Source organism: Cajanus cajan, chromosome 10, assembly GCF_000230855.2.
Source record: "Cajanus cajan strain Asha chromosome 10, NIPB_CcT2T_4, whole genome shotgun sequence".
Taxonomy (NCBI): domain Eukaryota; kingdom Viridiplantae; phylum Streptophyta; class Magnoliopsida; order Fabales; family Fabaceae; genus Cajanus; species Cajanus cajan.
In genome coordinates this window covers 45,506,222-45,519,615 of record NC_138526.1, presented here as the reverse complement: position 1 = coordinate 45,519,615, position 13,394 = coordinate 45,506,222, and the positions used below count along the sequence as shown (strand labels likewise).

The 13,394-nt window shown below is 33.8% G+C and overlaps 1 pseudogene; it reads right to left on the bottom strand.

Moving 5' to 3' along the window:
• Window positions 1-8,115: 8,115 nt before the first annotated feature.
• LOC109788749 (aluminum-activated malate transporter 2-like) lies at window positions 8,116-10,116 on the bottom strand (annotated as a pseudogene).
• Window positions 10,117-13,394: the final 3,278 nt, after the last annotated feature.

The following is a 13,394-nucleotide window of genomic DNA, read 5'->3' as shown; positions in this document are numbered from 1 at the left end:
TGTTGGCATCGTGGGAAGCCAATACGTCATTACTGCAATAAACCCGGCCACGTGGAGAAGTATTGTCGTAATAAAAATAAGCATCAAGCAAACTTTGCCAAAGAGCGTAATCAGGAGAAACATCTATTCTATGCAAATCAAGAATCTCCTAGCATAGAAGAAAGCTGGTACTTGGATAGTGGATGCAGCAATCATATGGCCAACGACCAAAGCATCTTCAAAGACATTGATAACTCCGTCAAAGTCAAAGTTCGACTGGGAAACGACACCATGGTGGAGTCTCAAGGCAAAGGCACTGTCATGGTGGAGACAAAGAAAGGTACGAGACTCATCAAGGACATTTTACTAGTTCCCAATCTTAAAGAAAATCTTTTAAGCATTGGTCAGAAGATGGAAAATAGGTATTCTCTTCTCTTTGAAAGAGATATATGCAAAATTTATGATAGTAAAAGGTTAAAGGTTGGCCAAGTAAAAATGGAGAAGAGAAATAAAAGCTTTCCCATAAGCTTCAAACCTGGAACTAATATTGCCATGAAGATAGAAGTTGACGACTCATGGCTTTGGCATCGGAGATTTGGTCATTTCAATATTCATGCCTTAAAGCTTCTACATCAGAAAGGTATGATGAGAGATCTACCCACCCTAAAGGAAAATAATGAAGCTTGTGAAGGATGTCTCCTCGGCAAACAACACCGATTGCCGTTCTCGACAAGCAAAGCATGGAGAGCAAAAAACTTATTGGAGTTAATTCATACAGATGTTTGTGGACCGATGAGGACACCATCACACACCAACAATAGGTATTTCATCCTCTTCATTGATGATTTTTCTAAAATGACGTGGGTCTATTTTCTGAAGACAAAGTCAGAAGTCTTTGGAATATTCAAGAAATTCAAGGCCCTTGTCGAAAAGCAAAGTGGAAAACAGATAAAAGTACTTAGAAGTGATCGTGGTAAGGAGTATACATCTCGTGAGTTTGACAAATTTTGCGAAGATGAAGGCATAGAGCAACAACTTACAGTCGCATATACTCCACAAAAAAATGGTGTGTCAGAGAGAAAGAATCGCACTGTCATGGAAATGGCAAGATCGATGCTGAAGGAGAAAGGACTGCCAAATACATTCTGGGCTGAAGCAGTCTACACTGCAGTCTACCTACTCAACAGATGTCCTACTAAGGCAGTTCAGGATAAGACTCCAATAGAAGCTTGGAGCGGGCAGAAGCCATCAACTAAGCACCTAAGGGTCTTTGGATCTATTTGCTACATTCATGTGCTAGATGAAAAAAGGCATAAGTTAGAAGACAAGACCGTACGAGGCATATTCTTGGGATACAACTCACAATCAAAAGGTTACCGAGTCTACAATCTTCAGACAAAGAAGCTAACAATCAGTAGAGATATTGAAGTAGATGGAAATGCTACTTGGAACTGGGAAGAAGATTGAATTGAGAAGAAGACTATATACATGCCCATCAATCAACCAACTACATCAAGTCAGGAAGACAACAATCAAGACATTGTTATCTCTCCAAAATCTCCAAGAATAGTACCACAACAAGAAGAATCATCACCTGAGTTTACTCCGAGACGAGTTAGATCACTGGTAGATATATATGAAACCTGCAACTTGGCCATACTTGAACCAGGAAGCTTTAAAGAGGCAGCAAACCAATAAGTATGGGTCAAGGCTATGGAAGAAGAGATTAAAATGATTGAGAAGAATAATACATGGAAGCTCATAAATTGCCCTCATGGAAAATATATCATTGGAGTAAAATGGGTATATAAAACAAAGCTTAATCCTGATGGAACTATACAAAAGCACAAAGCAAGATTGGTCGCTAAGGGCTATTCACAACAACCAAGAGTGCACTACAATGAGACATTTGCTCCAGTTGCACGCCTAGACACAATAAAAGCTTTAATAGCTCTTGTAGCACATAAAGGATGGAACATCTATCAACTAGATGTCAAGTCTGCCTTTCTAAATGGAGTACTCGAAGAAGAGATCTATGTGGAGCAACCACCAGGATTCGTGATTAAAGGCCATGAAGGCAAAGTGTTGAGATTGAAGAAAGCTTTATATGGCCTGAAGCAAGCTCCTCGAGCATGGTATAGCAAGATCGACTAGTACTTCACTGATCATGGATTTAGGAGGAGTAAAAGTGAGCCTACACTATACATCAAGACTCAAGGTCAGCATACTCTCTTACTCTCTATATATGTAGATGATCTTATTTATACTGGAACCAATACAAATATGATGATGGAGTTTAAAGAAGACATGATGAAGACCTTTGAGATGACTGATCTTGGCTTGATGAGTTAATTCCTCGGTATAGAGGTAAGTCAGAGAAATGATGGAATATTCATCTCACAAAAGAAATATACAGAAGTTTTACTGATAAAATTTAATATGTACGAATGCAAACCTGTAAGTACACCGCTAGTGATGAATGAGAAACTACAAAAAGTGGATGGAGCACCAGAAGCAGATGCATCCCAATATAGGAGTCTAGTTGGAAGTTTACTTTATTTGACAGCTACACAACCAGACATCATGTTCGCTACAAGTCTTCTATCAAGATTCATGCAAAAACCAAGTCAAATTCACTATGGAACTGGAAAAAGAATATTGAGATATCTACAAGGCACAAGGGAGTTTGGTATATGGTATAAAACAATGACCAAATCAAGGATGATTGGCTATATCGACAGTGATTGGGCAGGATCAATAGACGACATGAAGAGTACATCAGGATATGCCTTCTCACTAGGATCTGGATTTTTCTCTTGGGCGTCAAAGAAGAAAGCAACAATTGCATAATCAACAGCTGAAGCGGAGTATATAGCAGCTGCTGAAACTACAAGTCAAGCAATATGGCTACAGAGAATACTTGAAGAAATGAGTGAACAACAAGATGGACCGACTGTTATATACCGTGACAACAGACCAGTAGTAGCAATGGCAAAGAATCCAGTTCATCATCAAAGAACGAAACACATAGCCATCAAATATCACTTCATCAGAAAAGCAGAGACAACTAAGCAAATTCAACTAGAATACTGCTCAACAGAAGATCAAGTTACAAACATATTTACAAAGGCACTACCAAAAGCGAAGTTTGAACAACTACGAACTATGCTTGGTGTTATAGAAATTTGCATCAAGGAGAAGTGTTAAAATGTTGCAAATTTCTAAAAAAATTCTAGAAATGTATAGAAATGGGAAGAAGCATCGGAAGTTATCCACTTATATTGTAAGAAAATGTTAGATAATTCTAGAACCAAATGTCTAGAATGAAGTAAATAATAAAAAAATCAAAATCACCTTTTGATAGTTGGTGGTTCAAAGCCTATAAATAGGCATAGCTTCCGTGCAATGAGCGTACTTCCAAAATACAATACAACCTAAGTGCTATTTACCTAACTACCAAATCTTACATTTTACACTATTTTTCAACTTAATACAAAATTTGTGCCTTGTTCCTTCAAATATCCTTTCTTCTTTTACTTAACTATTTTTTCAACTAATTCCACCTCATTATACATTTGTTCTAAATCTATCATAGTAAAATAAAGAAACTAAGGTGATGGCAGGTGCCACTTTCAAAGAATGAACCACCCTTCTATTGGAATGCAAGCAAAGTCGCACATCGTTCAAACAAGAGGATGGACATGAGTTTATATATACCCACTTGTCTCCATTGGTTAAGAGGCCTTTTGGGTGATGTCCAAAAGAAAAACTATGAAGGCTTAGGCCCAAAGCGGACAATATCTCACCAATGTGGAGACGTGTGTATATGTGTGGTAACCCCCTCCGTGCTCAACACCTTCTTGGATCTTCTTTTCCAACTTTCTAGTTGTCACATCGTGTCCATAACTTTAGCACTAAACATGCTAGGCAAGGCCATTAACCATTGCCAACCTTTGGTAACTTCAGAGGCCATTTCATGCAGCTTTAATGAAAATTGTTCAACCCTTATGAATGTGTTTGATGCCAAGAGCGAAAATGGAGAAGGAGTGTGTTTGATAATGTCTTGAAGCCAACACTCCCTCAGTTTTGAAGGGATTCGTTGTCCTATATTGTATTTATAATAGACTAGAGCACACAACCTGGGAATGACAATATGGTTCCAATAAAAGTTGACTTTATATGATGTAACGTGCGCAGGAAATATGGAAGAGGCTTTTTGGGTGATGTCTAAAAACAAAACCGTGAAGCTTGGGCCCAAAGTGGACAATATCTCACCAATGTGGAGACGTGTGTATATGTGCGATAAACCCCTCCGTCTGTGCTCAACAAGTGGTATCAGAGCCGATGATTTGGTCAAGTTACAGGCTCGACGAGTATGATGGCTGGCAGGTGGATCCAGGTTTGGGATCTCTTGTGTTGAAAGTCTTCCTAACGGTGGGGAGGTGTGTCCCGCCCTGAGGGCTTGGGCCCAAAGCGGACAATATCTCACCAATGTGGAGACGTGTGTATATGTGCGGTAACCGACTCCGTGCTTAACACCTTCTTGGATCTTTTTCTCCAACCTTCTTTAGTTTTGACATCGTGTCCATAACTTTAGCACTAAACATGCTAGGCTAGGCCATTAACCATTGCCAACCTTTGGTGACTTCAAAGGCCATTTCGTGCAGCTTTAATGAAAATTGTTCAACCCTTATGAATGTGTTTGATGCCAAGAACGAAAATGGAGAAGGAGTGTGTTTGATAATGTCTTGAAGCCAACACTCCCTCAATTTTGAAGGGATTCGTTGTCCCATATTGTATTTATAATACACTAGAGCACACAACCTGGGAATGACAATATGGTTCCAATAAAAGTTGATTTTATATGATGTAACGTGCACAGGAAACATGGAAGAGACCTTTTGGGTGATGTCCAAAAGCAAAACTGTGAGGGTTTGGGCCCAAAGCGGACAATATCTCATCAATGTGGAGACGTGTGTATATGTGTGATAACCCCCTCCGTTTGTGCTCAACAAGTGGTATCAGAGCTGATGGTCTGGTCAAGTGACCGGCTCAACAAGTATGATGGCTGGCAGGTGGATCCAAGTTTAGGATCTCTTATGTTGAAAGTCTTCCTAACGGTGGGGAGGCGTGTCCCGCCCTGAGGGCTTGGGTCCAAAGCAGACAATATCTTACCAATGTGGAGACGTGTGTATATGTGTGGTAACCCACTCCGTGCTCAACACCTTCTTGGATCTTCTTTTCCAACTTTCTTTAGTTTTGACATCGTGTCCATAACTTACGCATTAAACATGCTAGGCAAGGCCATTAACCATTGCTAACCTTTGGTGACTTCAGAGGCCATTTCGTGCAGCTTTAACGAAAATTGTTCAACCCTTATGAATGTGTTTGATGCCAAGAGAAAAAATGGAGAAGGAGTGTGTTTGATAATGTCTTGAAGCCAACACTCCCTCAGTTTTGAAGGGATTCGTTGTCCCATATTGTATTTATAATAGACTAGAGACTAGAGCACACAACCTGGGAATGACAATATGGTTGTGTTGGGATACAAACAAGTCCCACATCGATAAAATAACACAACAAATAACAACTAATATAATACAAACATACTTCAATGATTAAGAGGCCTTTTGGGTGATGACCAAAAGCAAAACCGTGAGGGCTAAGGTCCAAAGCGGACAATATCTCATCATTGTGGAGAATGTTTGTGTAATAACCTTATAAAAATAACACTGATACAATATCCCCTCAGACAAATACCAATATAAATAACCCCAACAGGTTGCAACAAAAGTTGACTTTATATGATGTAACGTGCGCATGAAATATGGAAGAGGCCTTTTGGGTGTGTCCAAAAGCAAAACCGTGAGGGCTTGGGCCCAAAGCGGACAATATCTCACCAATGTGGAGACGTGTATATGTGCAATAACCCCCTCCGTCCGTGCTCAACCAGTGGTATCAGAGCCGATAGTCTAGTCAAGTGACTGGCTCGACGAGTATATATGATGGCTGGCAGGTGGATCCAGATTTGGGATCTTTTGTGTCGAAAGTCTTCCTAACGATGGGGAGGCGTCTCCCTCCCTGAGGGCTTGGGCCCAAAGCGGACAATATCTCACCAATGTGGAGACGTGTGTATATGTGTGGTAACCCCCTCCGTGCTCAACACCTTCTTTGATCTTCTTTTCCAACTTTCTAGTTGTCACATCGTGTCCATAACTTTAGCACTAAACATGCTAGGCAAGGCCATTAACCATTGCCAACCTTTGGTGACTTCAGAGGCCACTTCGTGCAGCTTTAATGAAAATTGTTCAACCCTTATGAATGTGCTTGATGCCAAGAGCGAAAATGCAGAAGGAGTGTGTTTGATACAAAAAATCACGACAGGTAATCCGCAACCTATGGGCTTAGGAAAAGCATGAGACAACAGAGAGTTTGTTTTACAGAGAGTTTGTTTTACAGAGGGTATTTGAGTGAGGGGACGTATGTGCATTTAAATATTATAACTAAAATAATATATAAATTAATCAATATTTTTCACTTTATAAGTTAATTTTTGGGATTAAGAATCTATTTAAATACATGTCTAAAGAATTTTTGAAAATATTTTTATTGAAAAAAACTTTTTTCAATAAAAAAAATTCTTCTAACTAATTAAGATATATTCAACAACCATTCAACTAATTAAAATGTTTGTATTGCTGGAACAAGGTTTAATTTAAATTAATCATTGATACCTTTTAACATTTAGATGATTTGTAATTTCAAAAACCCAAAGGGGTTGCTTTATAATGTGTGTCTAACTGACTAGAAACTCATCAAACTTACCATACATATACATGATTTCTAATTAGATGATAAATAAAAACATGTATACTATATGTATCGTTAAAGACTTTTATATTATCCATTCATAATTTATTAGTATTTGAAAAAAATAGACACAACGTATGCATGATAATATTAGATAAAAGTTTAATATGACAAATACATTATGGTTTATCCTAATATTATGTGGGAGGTTTCATATGCCAACAATAAGAGTTTGATTTAGTCATTAACAAATGAGAAAATATTCTTTTGTAATCAATCAAATAGTTTTTTAGGTCATTATTAAATTATTTATTTATAAAATAATTTATTAAATACCATCGAGCATATATTGATACAAATAATTAGTGGCCTTAAGTACAAATTTTGAGTATATACATTGTGTTACTTATTTAAAAGAAAAGATTTATATATCATATATAGTAGTTTTATTCGTCTCAAATATTTTGATTGCTTCCTTCGCTTTGTTCTCTCTTTCTTTGTTTCTTCCTCTCTTTTTTTCTCCTAGAAATACAAATCTCAGATTTCTAACAATCGAGGGGCAGCAAATAGGGTAAAACTAAAAGATGAAATGCTACATAGGGGTATGGTGTATATATGCATGTTGGTCGTAAAAGAGACATCAGATACTATGCACTTCATCCTTTTCTTTTGTTTCTTTCTTTCTTTTCTGGTTTTAAATAGTCTTTAGTTATCGCACAAGTTAAATGATTTAAGAAATTTATTGAGTACATACGGGCTCTAATATTAAAGATTCAAATTCACATTTATCTCTATGGAAAAATAAACATAAGTCACTCATCTCTTTAAAAGAGACCTTAAAAAAAATTAACGAGAGATACTGTCTTTTGCCTTAATTCTTATCTTTTTTGACTCATGTAGTTTTATAACTTTTATACCTAAATATTTTTAAAAACTTCTATTTTAGTCTATGTTTATATTATTTTTATTTTTATTTTTTCATGTCATCTATTTCTACAAGAACTAAAATTAAAGGTTTATATAATTATAAAAATTAAAAGAAAACAAAAATTACATGTATAAATACTAAAAGATAAAATTCATCAAATTATAGGATAAAAAGGTAATTAAATTAATAAAAAAATCAATTCGCAAATATAAGATACAAGTGTGTAATAAAATGTGATATTATACATGATGTAATAAAGTATGTGACATGTTGAGGAATGAAGAGTTATATCAAACATGAGAGTAAAATTCTTCACCATTAACTTCTCCAAGATTTGAAGTGGGAAACAAGTTTTAAATATTTAAAAAAATGTCTAAAATATCATTCTTTAGGTTTTTAAATTTAAAATTAAAAAAATATAAATATAAATTATTTTTTAAAATATTAAACAAGAAAAAGAAAAACTACTCTTTCCTTTCATTATTAAAATCTTTCTTTTCCCTCATCCTAATCGACCAGAATTTCTAATATCCTTCCCTTTCATACACTCCATTAAAACCTTTTCCACTCCTCCATTTTATTAAACCAAACCGACTCATAACATTTTTCTTTTGCCCACCAGCATGCATGGTAGTATGTTGTACTGTAGGCGCACATGCATGGGGGAAAACAGACGATAAACAAAACAACTCATAATATTTTATGGTAGTATGTTGTTCTCAAATTTTGCTAGGGTGGCTAATTCTTGTATTAAATATGCTAATCTCTCAGTGTAAGAAACCACATCAACCAACAGAGAAGCCACAGTCAAAACAGGAATAACATCAAAGAGATTGGTCTCTTCCCACAATCCTGTCTTAATAATGGATCTGAGGCTGGTAGCAGCAACCTTAGATTTGGCAATGTGAGTGTCTGCAGAAGATGGTGGAATCATTTTATGTATTGCCACTGCTAATTTCTTTAAAGCTTTTCCTGTTTCTGTGCTCATCTTCATGCATGACTCTTGTATTTTGCTTCTGATTTCTATTAGTGTCTAAAATTAAACATTATAAAATTAAGTCATTTCATTTCAGTAACAATATTTGATACACAATAAAATGTGAGGTCAATTAGTACCTTGGTAGAGTTAAGAAAACCATTAAGAGCATCAATACGATAGGCACACTGTCTTGACAGGTTTCCAATCTTCAAGTATTGTTGCCATGGATGACCATATCTGAAGCCACCATCACAGGGTTCCCACCTTGCAAAATTGGCCTGCAAAAATGATTTAAATACTTTTAATTAAGAAGTAAGACATTGTGATATGGGAAGTGTAGCACCGTCACATAATTTGGGTTTCTCATCCTCACCAAATTTTCTTCAACTTGTTTTGAGTTAAGAACACTTTTATATCCTTGCAAAAATGATTTGTTTGAATCTCCAACCTCTGATGTTCTGAAATATTCCTCTCCAAAACCTGCAATTTTAAGTGCATGATCAACATTGGACCTAATTCATGTACATAACTCCAAAAGAATGAGCCTAAATTAAGCCAAATTACAAAATTGGAAGATATATGTATTATGTGTACCTTCTAAAAAATTGCCTAATTTTTCAATATTTTTTGCCTCAAGATTATGAAGATCGCCACCGGCCCATACCAGTAACACAAAAGTGCTTACTGATATAGAAATTAATCCACCTGTAAGGATTGTGATTACTCTTTTCAGTGCAATGTCTAATATCTCCCAGTCTCTGTAGCTTGAAACAGACACCATGCAAAATGTCAAAATAAACACCAGCAACCCATAATCATATCTCGCTTTCATTTGAGGCAAAAATCAAAAATAGGTGACTCCTGCAGTTGCAATTAATAACTCAAATGTTATCATTATCTAATTGGATTTTTCTTAGTAGTGAAAATGTGAAATTCAATAAGATAAGTAGACGTTACTTATTAGAAAAATTAAGGCTCCAAGAAGTATCGGTTCCACTATATGTCCCATTGACATTGAGTTCACCATGTAATAAGATCCAAGCCCCATGGCACCAGCTAAAAATGTTGCAAAACCTCTATTAAAACCTTTTCCTAACGTTGCTCCTGCATGTGTCACACAATCAAATTGCTCGTTAGTAAGAAAATCATGTCGACATGGTGTATTATCGTTTGGTGCTATATTTGTGTGAATCAAGAAAAAACTTGCCTACGTAGAATTCGAAGATAGTGAAAACTACCCACATTGCAGATGAACCAAAACCATTGTAAAGAGGCTTAACATAGTAAAATAATGAAACAACGGTTATGGCAAGTGCCACTTTCAAAGAATGAACCACCCTTCTTGGATCTTCTTTTCCAACTTTCTTTAGTTGTGACATTTGTCCATAACTTTGGCACTAAACACGCTAGGCAAGGTCATTTCGTGCAGCCTCAACCCTTATGAATGTGTTTGATGCCAAGAGCGAAAATGAATTGGGAGTGTGTTTGATAATGTCTTAGCCAACACTCCCTCAGTTTTGAGATGAAGGAGGGAAAGTTTGTTAGAGAAAAATCACGGCAGGTAATCCGCAACCTATGGGCTTAGGAAAAGCATGAGGCAACAGAGAGTTTGTTTTATAGAGGGTATTTGAGTGAGGGGACGTATGTGCATTTAAATATTATAACAAATAATATATAAATTAATTAATATTTTTCACTTTATAAGTTAATTTTTGGGATTAAGAAACTATTTAAATACAGTTTAGAAGAATTTTTGAAAATATTTTTATTTAAAAAAACTTTTTCAGTAAAAAAAATTCTTCTAACTAATTAAGATATATTCAACAACCATTCAACTAATTAAAATGTTTGTATTACTGGAACAAGGTTTAATTTAAATTAATCATTGATACTTTTTAATATTTACATGATTTGTAATTTCAAAAACCCAAAGGAGTTACTTTATATTGTGTGTCTAACTGACTAGAAACTCATCAAACTTACCATACATATACATGATTTCTAATTAGATGATAAATAAAAATATTTATACTATATGTATCGTTAAAGACTTTTATATTATTCATTCATAATTTATTAGTATTTGAAAATAATAGACACAATGTATGCATGATAATATTAGATAAAAGTTTAATATAACAAATACATTATGGTTTATCCTAATAGTATGTGGGAGGTTTCATATGCCAACAATAAGAGTTTGATTTAGTCATTAACAAATGAGAAAATATTCTTTTGTAATCAATCAAGTAGTTTTTTAACATCATCTAAATTTTAACATATAATTAAATTATTTTAATGACACATAACTCATTATTAAATTATTTATTTATAAAATAATTTATTAAATACCATCGAGCTTATATTGATACAAATAATTAGTGGCCTTAAGTACAAATTTTGAGTATATACATTGTGTTACTTATTTAAAAGAAAAGATTTATATATCATATATAGTAGTTTTATTCGTCTAAAATACAATTTGCTTTAAAAAAAAATACATATCATGGTCTATATAAAAGTTATTTTATTAATATCACATGAAGCATATTTTTAGTTTTACTATTTTCATTGAGCAAGCTACCTGGGATTGGCAATATGATTCCAACAAACTTTTTTATACTAGAGTTGTACTATATATTAATATATAAATTATTATTATGATTATTTTTTGTAGTAAGGGCGTCTGCACTTTCTGTTTGATTATTGGGGCCAATTTTTTTATTTGTTAGTGTATACTTAGATTGCAAAAATAATGGGTGACGTAGCGAGTTTGGACTTTTATAGGAGGCTATATATACTTGGGTTCTGGGAAGCATTCACCAGACATTATTAAATATTGAATGTGCAGAGAGCATTTTGGTATTCTACAAGTGCCATACAAACGGCGAGCCTGTGGGTTTGAGGACGCACATATTCCTTTTTAGTTAGTTGGCTTTTACGTAGTGCAATGTAACATGGAAGTGGAACAATAAGTTTAATTATTTGGATTGGTTAAAATTAAAGTAATAAGTAAAACCTTAAAATGAGAGTTGATGTCTTTGCTTCTCTTTGAAACCGTGCATGGAAATTGTGATCACCATATATGTTATCATGTGTGCACCACGTAGAAATTATATGTTTAGGTAGTTGGAGATGAATACATCTTCAATCCATATGTAGGTCCTAACAGCCATAATCTTTGATGAGGACATGCACTAGTATATATGCGATCTATATATCATTTATGCAAATCCACTACAAGTTCTATAAGCTTGATCATAGATTTGATTGAGACACATATTTTATTTGCTTATTCATTTATTTTCTTCTAATTTGACCTAGTTGTACTTTAAAACATATTATAGAAAGCCATGTGCTGAATTTTGATGATATGCAAGGGATGGTCATTGTCCTTACACAATAAAAGGTAATAATATTTAGCAGCAAAAATGGCATGCGTGGACACCCATCAGATCAGGTGATTCAAGTGGCGTACCAAAAACAACTGCAAAGTTTGAAACCCTAATTGTTAATTGGTGGACAAAAACTAATGGAAGCACAATCATGAAATAACAAGTGACTTGGGTTGAACGAAAACACAAGAACTTGAATGACAGTCAGTCATTAATTTATTGGTTATTCAGATAAATAATAATATATCTCATATTGTGTTGAGTACAATCTAAGAATTGTAAAAATTATTAATATTACCATTCTTAAAAATAACGGACTGACTTAAAAATGTTAGGATGTAAGGTAACATTGCTCCAAATGTATAGTGTGGTTGATAAAATAAAGTTCTAAACTATAACGGATCAAATTGAATGTTTTTTCTATTGACTAATAAATTAATTGATAAATATATAAAATAACATAAAATAATTTTTATAATATAAGTGAGAGAATAATGACATAATAAATAAAATAGTTTCAAAGTATATATATATATATATATATATATATATATATATATATATGAAAGATAACAATGAATTTCAAATAAATTAATGAAGATAAAAAATAAAATAAAAATTAAGAACATATAAGCTACAAACTATTTCAATTAATTTGTCAAACTCTTTAAATAAGTTTGTATAAAATTTCATACTAAATAAATTGAACTTAAAAGTTAAAGGAACTTGTTTACTCCAAAAATTACCGAAGTTAAATTTCTAAAAGTGCTTCTTGAGAGCAAAAGTGCACTTAAAAACTACTCCAATCTCATTTTATTTCACGTTTAAAATCTTGCCACCATATTTGAAAAACATAATTATTATTTTAAATTTTACAATAATTATCATATAACTTCTTAGTATATCTCTAAACTTTCATATTAGTTAAATTATCCCTTTTATACTTTTATTTTTTAACTCTATTATTATTTTTGAAGATATTATGGGGAAAAAAAGTGTGATTAATATTATAAAATCAGTAAAATTCTAAAATATGCTGAGGTGACTTAATTGCACAAAAAAAAATGCAATTCAAAAAATGTAATTAAGCAACATTTAACTGCCACATCATTATCTAACCTAACCATAAATCACAATATAAATATTTAATATAAGACCAAAATCCAACTAATCTAGTACATGAAGGACTCCATCTCCGCAATTAAAACGCAATAAACTAAAATCTCCCAATTACAGTATATGAGAAATAAAAAATGTTATAATACCTAATAAATACGAATGCACCCCTGAGCACTGTTTACAC